The 14,888-nt window shown below is 36.7% G+C and overlaps 1 protein-coding gene across 4 annotated transcripts in view; it reads right to left on the bottom strand.

The window, feature by feature from the left end:
* Window positions 1-14,888, bottom strand: part of ADAMTSL3 (ADAMTS like 3) — a 187,963-nt gene that overhangs the window by 99,815 nt on the left and 73,260 nt on the right. The window lies entirely within an intron of this gene.

Here is a 14,888-nt window from a genome sequence, read left to right as displayed (position 1 = left end):
AAAAAAAAAAAAAAAAGACTTCAAATGATTTGTATGCTACAGCAATTAATCAGTGATTTCAGCTTCTCGCGCAGGCTTCAAAAAGACATTATTTCCAGACAGCACAAATAGAAGATTAATTTCAGACCAAAAGGAAAATAATCTGTTAAAACCCCTAAAAAACATCATTTTTCACTTGCATTGTATCTAGTTGAAAAAACCTGACATTTCCCAGAGAAAATTATCGAAATATTTTAGAAAAACACAGGTTTTTAACATAATAATTCAATAATGAAAAGCAACATGATTCAATAATGTTCTGGTTTAGGAGAGTACTGCTTTTATAAAATTCTTTCATTAAGAAAGCATAGGAAAATCCAGTTCAGATCTTATCCAAGTATTTATTTCTGACTTCCCTACAATTGTTCAGCAAGCATTCCACCTAAGTGCTATTTCTGTTCTTCTGTCCACACAACCCTTAAAAGTTCTCTCTTGAAAAAAAAGTGCGGATTTTTCTAACAGTGTCAAATATGATTCCTTAAGAGCTGTCAGACATGTATGATTGGTGAGTTACACAGAAATTAAGATTACAACCCTAAATTAAACTCATCAAACAGAGATATAACTGATCCTTCTGATCATCACGGTGATAACATTTTCACGTCAGCTACTCCAAACGCAATAATGTGACTGATATTAATGTCATTAGGAATGAGAGCAGTACTGTGGATAGAAATAATACATTGACAGCAATTTATGCCAAGTACCAGAGAATATTGACCAATGTTTACCATGCACCAGCACAATAGCAAATGAGAGAACATAAAGGGGTCAGCCAAGCTTTAATGAAACAACCATTTCTACAGCCAGCGGTTCATTCCCATCGACTTCAGCGGGCATCCAATCAGACCTCGGCAAGAGAAACAAAAGCATTACATCCACATTCCTGTTTTATTTTTGACTCCGTAGAAGGGCAAAACTTAATCTGAAGTCTTGCAGAATCTTCACTCCCTCTCCCTAAAACAGAAATGCACAGATACACCAGCCAGAGGGCTGTCAGTCAGCAAACAACACGAAGAAGAGAAACAAAAACATTACTAACTAAATTACATAGAAGTAAACATTCAAGTCTTCACAGATGCCAAATAAAAATAAATGAAAATCTTTTCACTCTTTTAAACATGTGTGACTAAATCCAAAGAAATGCAAGACATTTGTATACATCCCAACACTAAACCAGATGAACATATTTTAGTAATCCGTAGTTTTTTCAAAGAAAACTTAAGTAAGCTCATGAGACAAGACTCAGTCCTATTTTCTTCCAGAAAGCCTCGCAAAAGTAATTTGAAAGGAAGTAAGGGATGTATAATTTGAATCTTATGGTGCAAGAAAAAGTAAGCAATACATAACTCTCCTTTAAATTTCAAGAGCACCAATAAAGTCAGCTCATCTTCAGCCATGAAGAAAGTTGACTCGGACAAAAGTCTAACAACTCAAAGTGAAAACAGCAAACAATAAAAACAAAACTGTTTTCAAAACAGCATCATACAAGGAATATGATTCAATACCATGCTGTGGAGACAAAGGGATTTTCTTCTAAATATAACAATAAAAATAATCATGTGCCACAGGAATTGAGCAAACTGATCTGTTTGGGGTTCAGCTGTCACCCAGCCTGCAATCGGTCTCATGTCAAAAGCATAGTACTAAGCAAGTGTCTTTTTAGAAACCCAAATGGCACAAGGTTAAATTTAGCCACACTTAAACATAACTAAGGACTACTTGAACATGTCCCAAAGGGATTAATAATGGTGTAACTGCACTACTCCCTGTAGCTAGACTGTTAGTAGAAAAAGACAACGATTTGTAAATTTTTCCATACTTTCCTTAAAACACCAAAGCTTGTCAAAGAATTTTTGCACAGCAAACTTCAGGGACTGGTCTAAACACTCCTTAACTTTCTTGCTCCCCTAAGTTCACAAATTTTACAAAACCTTACTTTGCTTTAAAAGTTTACTTAGGCCAATCTACTTCCAGAAATGATAGAGCCCTGCTCTACAGAGATCCCTGAGGAATTTTTGCACTGGCGTTGGGCTTACTTAACATCAGAAGCCAACTCTGAAATGTCTGACACTGAAAATGGAACCAATTGCCTTCAACCTTGAGCAAAAAGAACTCGGCACTTCCCAACAAATCACTCAGCACATGAAAATAAGTCAGATGAACAAGTCACTTCTTTAATTTTGCACTCGTAAATTTTAAAGTTTGTCCTCTGTACTCCCAAGGAAAATGATTGAGTTTTAGTATGTTAAGAACTGATTAAACTTACGATATTAAAATAACAATACATGTCACTCTCTTTTAGAATAGCAAGTTTCTTTGGACAAAGCAGTGACAATGCCTAAAATAATTCCAACTTCATCATTGTATTAAAGCCAGCCATGATATTAACAGACAGAATGTCATCTTGAGCCCTAAACAATGTCCAGTTGTTCACTTACCAAATTGCTTTGATAAAAGCCATTGTTCTGAACTGTATCTAATTAAAAAGCTGTAAATACTAGAATGATCAAAGCAGAAGTTTATGCCAACAAAGGCCTCTTCAGAATCATTGACTAATTCAGTGTCCACAGTGTTGATTTAAACTCCAGCTAGTTCAAACTACTTGTCCCATGGGAAAGAGTTAAAAGCAGCTTGCACGCCTTAGTAATTTACTAGCAAAATAATACTGATTTACTAGCTGTCTGGTTTCATAAACCCTGCATATTACATTTGTCTACACCATGGTACCAAGCTGAAGTAAAATAAAGAAAAGATCAGCACCATCGTGATTTAAACCAACAGAACCTTGGAAACTCATTTAGAAATTAAATCAAGAACTAATTGCAATTGGGTACAAAAGGGTTTTGTTGTACTTCAGGACTGAATTCATGTCTTGCTTTTTAACTCCAATTTTTCATGTTGTTTTAATTCTAACATGCCTCAATAGTGATCCTTTGCTATGTGTTTTTAGTTTAGAGGCTTAGTTTTCTAACAGATGTAGTACTACGTATCCATTACGTTTATTGTTTACATGCTTCACTGTGAAAGCACGCATGTACCTACACATGCATGTGCACACGTGCACCTGTGACATAACACGATCAAATGAAGCCACCAATGCTTTAGTGAATCCAGACAAAATAACTTTAAAAAGCCATAAACATAGCTTTAGGGAAAACCTAGATGATTTGTTGCTCTTTAAGTAGAACTAGATGGCAAAAGGCACCATGCTTCTACTTGATCCAGCCACGCTAGCTGGAGTTGTATCCATTCCAAAAGCATCAAACGTAGGGTTACCATACAAGCATATAAGGCAAGTGTATTCAGAACTCATACAGTGTTCTCTGCAGAAATGATTCCAGCATTTATGATAGTTTCAAAATATTCCATCTCAAACTACATATCCAATATTTAATTAATTCTCACAGTAATAAAAGGCTAAGTCATGACACCACACGAAGGTCTTGAATTGCTTGAATTAGGGGATGGGGGATAATAAACTACAAGTTTTGAAGCATTTCATGACATAGGCTGAGTCTCAAAGACTAGGATGACAGTATGCCAAGGTCCTTAAGGCCTGAGGCCCAGCAATGTGCAATCTGAGCTTCTGCTGACAACCCTTAACTGACAGAGACAGCCTTGTTCATGGAGAGTTCTTACTGAAAGTGTGGCACTGGAAGATTTGGAGGGGGGAAATGTTAGTGCCAGGTTCTCTTCTTCTGTCCAGGGCTCTGTTTTGCTTCTGTCACATATGGGCATATACAGTAACAACACATCTGCAAATTGTGAGTGTTAGTATGCAAGCTGTACTTGCCTTGCACTGTACTGCTCAAAGGAGCTGAGTGTAGCAAAAGTGGGCACTGAGGTAAAATAAATGAAATCCAGATGTTTGGAGGGCTGATCATTAATCTAAAACAAGGGGATTTTTACTGTCACTCGTAACACCCAGTAAATAACAACAGCTACATCGACACACATTACAAAAATCAAACACAGTGCTGTTAAATGGAGAAAAATGACTATTTGGCCAAACTTTTGTTTGGCTGTTATGAAGGATGACATAATTGTCTTGAATTTGGTCATGCAGACTTCAAAGGAGATGTGGTGCCAGAGAATGAAGGTCAGCTTATGCAGTTTTATTATTATTCAGACATCCATTACATAAGGCTTGGATATGTAAATGTTTAGCATTCGGTGTAACAAAGATTCAGCTTCTCAACAGAAATGCTCTTATACCTTAAATGTTTGTTTTTCAGAGCTTTTACATACATCTCCACTTTAAAGACAGACACAAGTATGTAGTGTTATAATAATTCCCATGTATAGCACATGCAAAAAAAGATGCACATACACCCAATGTTCAGTTTCCTCTGCATGAGCGCCTAAGTCAGAGTCCTTCTGCCAGGTATGTATACATTAAAGCCCCAACAATCCCAAATCCTATCCTGCAATGTGCCCCAAGCACTCCATCAGTGCAGGCATCCCATCTCTGACAGGTTATACAACCATTTAGCAAAACCTCTGGGCAGCATCTTGCAGTGCAGGCCATGTCCAGTGACAGATAGTCAAAATGCTCTACACAAACAGATTAGAGTGAAGAAGGATGAGACAGAACATCTTCGAGTTGCACCAGGGTATGTTCAAGTTGGATATTAGAAAAAAATTCTCCAAAAGAGAGGTTGACCACTGGCACAGGCTGCCCAGGGAAGTGATCAAGTACCTGGAGGGGTTCAAGAAACATGGAGATGTGGCACTGAAGGACATGGTTAGTGGGCAGTATTGGTGGTAGGTGGATGGTTGGACTAGATGATCTTAGAAGCCTTTTCCAACCTTAATGATTCTATGATATGGCTCACAAAATAAATCTCGGTCATAACCTTAAGGACATGGTTAGGCAGGAATGTTTACCAACATACCTGTTGCTATGCCAAAGTCACTGCTGCTCTCTGGGTGAGCATACTTTGGTTTTTCTCATGGCTTCTTATCAAAGTAGTTTGTATTAGTTTGAAAAAAGCATGCCAGACTCCTGAAGAGAATCCCCGTAAGAAGTTACATTGGCACAGCCATATCTTATGGCTATTCAGTAACACATGACACGAAACCATATTTCTCCATACAGAATTTGATTCTTCAGAAAAAAAATTCATTCCAGTGAAAGAGCCTACTGAAAAGTATAAACACCAGTTGAAGTCCCACTGAAGGACTAAATTAAGCAAACCCAAAGCTCTGGCCCTTTTCCCTGGAGTGGATTTCATCCTTGATGGTATTTTGAACAGAGATGAAGCATTTCCTTTTTACTGCTTCTTCCCACTCTCACAACCCATAAATACTATTAACACTATCCTGACTTCCAGAATCTTCCAAAGCACAAGTCTATGGTGCTGTTCACTCATCTTCACACACAGATGCACTGCACTATGCCATTTGCTTCCCCTTATACCTACATGCCTACAAACAGAGGCAGCTCAAGGAATTACTGCACTGAAGGGAAAATCTCCTGCCTGAGTAGAAGTGATGTGTTTCCCAGATTCCTCTTTTCAGACACTACACTTAATGGAAAGGTATCAGATCGCCCTGTTGACTATCCATAAGCAGAGTGCATAACCAACAAAACAAATATTTACCTGCAGATAACCACTGCCTGCACCATTCAGCCTCAGAACTATATCCTTCACTTTTAACTTTGGCTGCCATGTCTATAGCTTTGCAACAAACTGTAGGAGAAATCTCTTTCCCTGCTAAGGCCACATACAAAAATGATTTTCACCTCTATTTCATATAATCTAAGTAAAAAGTAGAACGTGGATAATAGATTTAGGAAAAAAAAAATCAGTTGTAGCAGCAACTAAATAGAAGAACAGTCAAAACTTATTTCCAGACAAATAACTATTAATGAGATCTCACATTGTTCCATTAAGACTGATTTCAAGACATTTCCTGATATACTTCTACTATTGCTGAGTGCATTATATATTACCTAACAGTACACTGTATATCTTATTGAGTTTAATAAAACTTTAACTTATATATACTGAATCAAAGTATACATTATTCTTTACATTAATAAATGACATACCTGTAATTATAAAATCCTGGACAGAAAAACGTGAGAGAGAAAAAAATAAAAATAAAAATCCATACATCATTTTAAACTGATAAAAAACACATGGGAATAACTGCAAGTATTTTAAGCAGATGTTTAGAACTAATTAGTCTGGATATTATTAACATTACTTCAGTCACATTGACTATTCCTTGCATTTGGCCTTGCCAAACGGTGTCCATGTTCTAAGAACCAGTTGCAAAATGGATTTTGTATCCAGTAACAAACAGTGTTTCAGAAACACAAATTGGTAAAGCTCAGTGACAGATCAGGAGAATCACCAGCATGAAATGAGCCAAAAAGGTAAATTATGGATTTATTCAGCTATGTGAAGGAATACATCTGGGGTCTGAGATGCAGTTAAAAACTCAGTTGAATTCTGCAACATATTTTCGTTCTACAGCAGTTTTGAATAATTTCAAATTCAAGTTTTGGAAAATAAAACATGCAGAAGAGTCACACACACAGAGGAAATATTTACAGAGTAATTCATTTTGATACTGAACTGAAGGCAGATCTCAGCATGTTTTTCAATATTATACTGCATCCAGATTTTCCATTGTCAGGGTATTGCAAAATTTCATATTGACAACACAGGCCTGCACTGCAGGAGTTGTCAGGACAAAGTTGGAGGTTTTGGCAGGTGGAGCAGGGATACTTGAGGCTTTTGGCATCCAGGAAGGGATGAAATGTTGCTTGGCTGTTTGGCACCTATGAGCTAGCTGAGGCTTTTGGCACCAAAAAGAGTCTGTATCACCTCCTTCCTTCTTTGCGAGCAGTAACAGAGGGAACTTGGAATTTGTGGGCATGCAGAAGGAATCATGATTCCCACACCAGCAACTGGGCAGAAAGCTCCTGCAGCTATTTCTGCACCTATCCGCAGTAGCTAAGTTCAGTACCTACATGTTCTTGCTATAAAGAAGCAGCAACAAAATACCTGAAATATTTCTTTGAGAGATACTCCAGAAATTCAACAGATAAACGTCTAGCAAAAGAGAAACCTGTTCTAAAAACTGATAAGAAAGTCATAGAATCATTAAGTTTGGAAAAGACCTCTAAGATCACTTAGTCCAACCATCCACCTACCACCAATACTGCCCACTAAACCACGTCCCTCAAGTGCCACATTTCCACATTTCCTGAACCCCTCCAAGGATGATCACTCCACCCCCTCCTCCCCTGCAGCCTGTTCTAGCATCAGAGAAGAATTTTTTCCTAATATCCAACCTGACAAAAATACACAGCATTGGCAGTGCACCTCACAAACCGAAGTTAGATGCTCTGGGGCCCTGGTTTTCCATATTCATAAATATTAGAGCACAGAGGTCCTGAGGACAGGGATGCAAGCTAACAACAGTTTTCGTGATATCCATTTCAACTGCGAGGCAAGAAGTCCGTGCTTCTGTAGTGCTCTTAGGTCCAATCATTCAGGACAGCTGACCAGGATCATGTGTATAAAAACTTTCCCTTGAGTTTCCAGTATTTCACTGTCTTCAAGATTTAAAAGTATAAGTGAACATATAGCTGGAAATACACAAACCTGAACTCTCAAAATATACCCATTCCTATGAATGCTGCAGATTCAGAAGAATCTGCAAGATAATGTATGTTACGGGAGTAGCACAGCTGAAAATTACATCTTGGTGTCCAAAGCCTGATTTCAATGCCTCTTACTGAGCTTTCTCACCTCCTATTTTGTTCATATAAACACACTGTCCTTTCTGGTATGTCTGTCTGCAATACCTACAAAGTATGAAGCAAAAACATAATCTTCAGAGCATTTTGATATGTTAGTTTTCTCTGAACCTGCTTATAAATCTGCATTAACAACATTCCATATATTTCCTGGAGTCCCCAAAGCAAGAAGAATTCATGCAAGCTTTGCTGAATGCTTATTCAAAAGTTGCACCTGGATATGCTGGGTTTTTCCACCTTCACACTGTATACCACATGTTCCTCATCCAGCATAAACAGTGTGACAGTTCAGCCAGAGTCCAGCGTGCAGAATTCCTCAGGTGCATAATAGAAAAAGAGATTCAAATTTCTGGGAAATATATCTGGCGTTATTTTTTTTCAAGTTACCTTATTAAATATATTTGCAAACATCCAAATAAAGGTGCTATTAAATACTTTACCATGCATTTTTTCCCTAACTCATTTCAAAAGTTGAAACTTCCATCACTTTGGCGCATGCAGTGGAAAAGAACAATGATAAAAAGATGAGTTTGTGAAAGTAAAGGACTTCCATCAGCTTCCAGAAGACTCTTGGGCACATTCCTGCCACTATCAAACATGCAAAAACTTTCCCATTTTAGGCTTCTTTTTCATTTCTTTCATATTCTGATGCCATGTAAAACAGCAATCATACTTCAATGATTACACACTTCTGGATGCTTTAGAATTGTATTTTCCATCTTGAACATGAGGGAACTAGTTAATAAATAAAAAACCCATGTTTTTCCTACGGTCAGGTATCTCATCTAGAAAGACCCATCTCTTCATAAAATATTTGTGCCAGCTAAGTGCCTCTTCATTTGCTTTTTGATCTGTTCAGTTGATGGAGGCCCATTTTAGTTAGGGATTCATTCCAGGGCAAGAAGGGCAATGGCAGGAACACAATTAAAATCAATGAGGTAGTAAATCTACATATTTCAACTAGGAAATAAAGGACAGAGAGAGCACAAAGTGATATTTCTCCTTAATTTACAGCCTTCAGGTAAGTTGTAAGAGCATGGAGAAGGACAGACCATGACATAAAGCCAGATGCTGTTATCACAGTCATCATCAAAATTCACTCTTGCTGATTTGTGGTGGTCCTGGTTGTATTTGCCCAAGTTAACAATGCAAACCCTGCAGTATGAGACTGGCTTTCAGGACACTTACACACTGACTATATCCGGATCCTAAACCAAACAGACAGAATCACTGGTGTCTATTTCTTCCTTCAATCAGGTCAATTACTGTATTATGCTGAGTTTGTTTAGGATTGATTTGCCAAGGCACTTTTGTATGACACTTCTAGAAACAATACAGAAAAGTAAACAAAAATAGAGAAAGTATGGACATTTAGAATTCCTTACACGTTGCCTCCTATTTACCTTGCAGTTTATAACAGCATATACAAGCTTTATGCCACCACAGTGGTAGGTTATGTATGTAATTTAAAGCAACAAGTTAAAAGCAATCACTTAAAACTACACAAGTTGTCAACACTTAACATTTTCATATAAACTTGAAAATAAACTTGTGATTTTTATTTCTAATTGGTTACCATAATCTTTTTTTGTCTTTTTTTTTTTTTTAAAGGCAACAATTTGTTTAGAGGATATACAATGAAAAACACTGAAACCAAAACTTTTTCTCAGAAGAAAATGACTACACCTCTAACTTTGAAAAGAGCCTCAGTATATATCATATAGTTTAAAAATTTGTTTAAAATAATTTTCCTGACTTTAGACGCTGTCTGCCAAGTTCCAGCTAGAAGCAAAATTTTATGGCCAACTGCCAAGACTATGAATAAAAGGAGTTTATAGGGGAAATACTGACAGAAGAATAAACCGTAGCAAAAGCAGCCAATGTAGGAAAGTCTTCCCTGTGCATTTTGTCTATCCATAATCTGCAGTATTCATAAACCTGGATTATTGGGATATTGCACTCCGATATGGCTCAATTTCATGCCAAGATTATCAGTAGTGCCAGACTGTTTGATGATTTAGTTATAGGTATTTTTACCATATTGCACAGATGAGACCTCCAAACTTCTCATTTGTGAGCTATAGATTCAACTCATATCTCCTGACTCACTCTGCTATTTAATACTATATGTAGCACATTTAATGGTAATATTTCTATAAAAGTAATGCAAAGCAGATTACAGAACATAAGCAGATACACCTGGCAGCAGAACAAATCTGTCAAAAGAAAAAAATATTAAAGCCATATTGCTAGCTGATAGCAATTAAGAATCCTCATTTTTTTTCCGTAAATGTAGAGCAATTAAGATTTAATTATGAATTTTAGAGATTATTTTATTTTGACACATTTCTCACTCTTGATTTTTGAAGTAGATATCAATGTGTAGACTGTTTTTAAATTAATATATTTAAGGAGAAGACTTATTAGGCCCATAACTGAAAAGCAGCTTGAAGTTAATTTTGCCCAAAGTAACTCTAAAATGTGTCAGCCTGATCATGGTGCCTCTTTACAGTGGCATAAATCAAATTTAACAAGATGAATTTTCTTTTTAGGGAAAAACAAAAAAAAAAACAAACACAGTTCTTAGCTTATTTAACTGTGAGCTGGTCTTTGAGTGATATTAAGCAACGACATAACTGATCCAAAATCAAAATATAATTTGAAGGTTCCTTTTTATTACTCATGCTTAACTTGGGGACAAATTTAAGATTTAATTTTGCTCAGTTTCACTGGCTGATTTCCTACACTCAAGCAGTTTTGATCATTGTCGAGAAAAGCCTGCTTTTCATGAGTGCAGCCTGACTTGGAGATGTTTTAAGTCTTCTGTTGTGCCCACCTGCGCAAACAGAACACATCCATAAGCGGCTTCTGCCTGGGTTGATGTTCCTGGCATTGTCAAACTTGTAACTTTTGTTTGATTTTTGACTATTCGCAGTCAAAAGGATGTATCAGTTCCATAATCTCATGACTTCTGCAGTTGTGTTTACACACAATATACAGCAAGATATATTTCAGTTCCTCAGAAAGGCTTTGTTTGTTTGTTTTTAAAATAACTGCGAGACTTTAAGATGTCCTGCCTCCCTTTCCCCTTGTAGAAGATCTTAATACATAGAAGTTACAAGCCAATACATCTTTTGAGGGTAGACTCTGGGTATCACCTTTGCATAGGTAACAAGGGACAGTATTCCTTGGAAATATTCAAAATTAGGCTCCATATAAAGAGAACACAGTTTCCCAGAAACATATTTTGTAACATTTTGTAATAGCCTCTTGTTGTTCCTCTCCACTTTGAGTCAAATAAAACCATTTACTGAAACTCAATGTCCAGTGAATAGTATCCCTTTTATTGATCCTCTATCTTCTAGTCAGGGGAGCAAAAGCAAATAAACAAGCTTGTCAGTGGTAAAGCTACAATGGCAGCGTCAGTGTAGATCCAATTCCCAAATAGGCAAAAGAAAAAAAATCCTACTGACTTCAAATAAAAGATGATGAAGGTTTAGCTACATGTGTGGGGTAAATATATACATTCTCCATTTGGAAAAACATTAACACAATTTGCTTTCTCTTTTGAATTCCCAGATTTTAATTCTCTAAAGACAGAATTATCCAGTCAGTACAATCTATGTAGAGAAAGACAGCTTTGAATATTTCAAGTATGACTCTATTCCAAATCTCTACTACTGTATATGTTTAACAACAGTATCTTTAGCACTCAGCAGAAGCTAACAGCCCTGGATATGGAATATTAACATGGCTCTTTCCATATCTGTTCTGTGCCAGTGTTTCCTATTATCAGTCCAATATTTTATGGTTATTGTATTAGCTTCCCAGCAGAACTTTCTCAAGTTCTGTAGCCTGAAACCTCCATTAACAGATGCTAAATACAATAGTTGTTTTTCACTTTTAGATCTTGTGAAAGCCTATAAAAATGAGTGGTCAGTTTGTCCAATTCTCTAAAGAAATTTTCCAAGATTTGAATGGGCAACATATAAAGCCACTAAAAATACTCCTGGCAGCTCATTCATTTGGATTGTGTTCTTTCTGCCAAGCCAACTAATGAATAGCTTATTCCAAGATAGGACTTCCGCATGAATTTTTTGTAGTAAAGGTAAGAGTATCTATTTATATAATTCCCTAGTTGCTTGTATTCAGAGGGTTTAGAGAAGGGAGGAAGGTTTGAGTTTTTTTCATTAGAAGGGACATTAACATTTCAACTTAAGGAGAATTAGAAAAAAAATATCTTATTCTCTGGTAAATAAAGGAAACTAAAATAATACTGGAAAGGAGTTAGTGAATAAAGCCTCTTTTAAAAACCATTAAAACTAATGGAAAGTATCTCACTGACTTTGTTGGACTTTGTATAGGACCCACAAGAACCACCTGAATTCCACATTAGATATAGCCAAACTAGAGCTGTGGATGTGATTTCTTAGACATATGGGCAGATAAAGATCAAAGAAGAATGGAAAAGAATTCTGCATACTTTTCTTAACTTTATTTCTTCAACCAGCCTCATTTATCAATGTCCTAGCTATAAAGTAAGTATTTGGTATCTGAGTTGCAGTCTAGGGTTATCTTTTAAACATCCACAAAAATATCCACTTAAAAACACCATCTTTTTTGACTACAAGAAAGAGGAAATATCAGCTTTTGGTTATCTATCAAGGCTAAGTTGTGCCTCAAGCTAGCAAGGATTCCCTACTTTGAAAATAAGTTCCATTTGCTAGATAATTTACAACTCTTTTACCAACCAAGGAGTTGTCAGTCACATTCTAGTTTTCAAAATCTTATCATCTCATCTCACTCTCCAGAATAAACATATAAATACTTGTGCTGATACTAGATATGAGTCTAGAGAACAATAAGAAGCTTCAAATAGTTCCCTAAACATACATTCAAACATGATATATTTTCAGTCCCTGTAACATTGAGGAGCTCTCCTTATTCTTTTGTGTGAAATATATCCATCTTTATTACTTTTCACGCATCTTATATAGAAATTTGAAAGTCTGCTAAATCTTCCTCATTTGTGTTTCCCCCTCATCCTCCAGCAAATAAAGTAAAATCATTTAAGTATTTATGTCAGGTTTCTCAGAGAGTTCAGGGATCAATGAGCTATGCACCCATCATATAAGACCAGGATACTGTATACTAGTCCATTCATTGTCATATTCCATATACCTTTGAATGCTTCAGGTTTTGTGGAATTAATTTTCTTCAAAAACATATTTTCCCCAAGAAAAGTTTCTCCCTTCAAAAACAAAATCTTGCTCCCTGTCAGTCAATTCAAAGAGCCCTGTATAATCATGGTTTACCATATTTGTACTGCAGAGTAGAAGCTCCTAGGTTTCTTTCCCCTCATTTATGCACCAACTCTCATGTTTTTTCTGTGTACATCATCTATTTCCATTAGAAATTATATGGGCAGCATTTCATTGGTTCAAAAGCAAAGAACGAGCTTGTCAGTCACTGTGAAAATGAATAGCCAAAGGACATTACAGTCTTATTCTCCATTCCCTTTAGTATGCTCATAATCACAGTAGAAGCTAGAAAGAATAAAGAAAAATAAGAGAAAATCTTTAATTATAACAATAGGTAAATACTGGTTTTAGGGAGGCTGTGCAATCCTGATCATGGAAAACAGTGAAGAACAAGTTAGACAAACATCTGCCAAGAACAGCTCAGGTGTAGTTGACCCTACCTTGGGGCAAAGGGTTTCTTCCAAAGCCAGTTGCTCTTTGTTTGATCTATACCAGACATTGAGTGAGGGCAGAAAAGCTAAAATTTAGCTACTCCAAAGGAGCAATCAGGACGCTGAAAACAAAAGTAAGAAAGGAGAAGTCTCTCTGTTTTGATTGCTGTGCCTCACAATACTCATATTTTGCTTGGAGACAAGCTCCACCTCTCAGCCTTCTGTTCTTTCTCAGATGTGTACCCTGGTTTATGCCTGCCAGAAGGGACTCCATTCCAGAGCACACGATTTCACAATACATTTCCGATTTTAGGCAGCACTCTCCAAATCCTCTGTTTGGTGTTTTGCTTTACCGCTCTATAACATTTATGCTCTAGGTCACCATGGACTACCAGATTTCTTTGGATGATATTTATAAAACATTTGGAAACATCATTAGGATAGAACAGCTGTTGTCTGTCTTAATTTGTCTCCTTTCCTTCTCTTTGTCTTGGCTTGCAGCATTTGAACATGGGCATCATGCATATGTTGAGTTAGATGCTGAGCAGCATTTGAGAGCCACACAAGTCACAGAGCAAGAAAAAAGAGTGAAGAGGTGTAGCCACCCAGCTACACCTGTATTTTCAAAACCTCAACTGCTGTAGGGGCTGATCCAGTTTCTTTCAACACCTCATTACAGCAGTTTTGTGACCCTTCTGGAAGTTCTTTGGCAACTTAGGATGCCTACTAGCCATCAGTAACACAGGTACCAGTCAGTATCATGGGCATCACGGTTGTGTTGTACACAGTCATATATCACTACTGAGCCAAATAGATTTTCCTTGTCCCTCTGCTTTGCTTTCTTGAACCAAATGTGTCTTGGGGCACCACATGAAACAAGATCAGTCCTGCTGCTTTTATTTCATTCTGATAGCTGATTGCTTTTAATCACTGTCTCCTGCCTGCTGCTAAAGGGATAAGTAGCTATACTTTTATACATCTATACATTGTTGGTTTGGGACTTCAGCTAGACAATCAGAATTCACATTAGATGCCAATAAAGGGTTTTAAAAATAAAACTATGAAAACATGACAAGGATTTTAAATCTACTTTGTGTAATTTGGCTAAAGTTATCAAGTTGCAAGGAGATCTATTCATAGGCAATCCTATGGGGCTTTTTTATTCTAATTCTCACTAGGGAATATTTTGGAAGAAAAGTATAAAAAAGACATTGTTTCCTTATTATATAATACTCCTGACTTACGCCAAGAATATTCTCATCTTAAGTGTGTTCATAATCTCAAAGACCGACACAGCTATTGCATTACTTATGTCTATACAAGCACAGCTTCTAAAAATATGATTCCTTGACAGTTTTTGAAAGGTGACCTACAGTA

This window comes from Meleagris gallopavo, chromosome 12, assembly GCF_000146605.3.
Source record: "Meleagris gallopavo isolate NT-WF06-2002-E0010 breed Aviagen turkey brand Nicholas breeding stock chromosome 12, Turkey_5.1, whole genome shotgun sequence".
Classification (NCBI taxonomy): Eukaryota; Metazoa; Chordata; class Aves; order Galliformes; family Phasianidae; genus Meleagris; species Meleagris gallopavo.
This window is presented reverse-complemented; position numbering and strand designations above follow the sequence as displayed.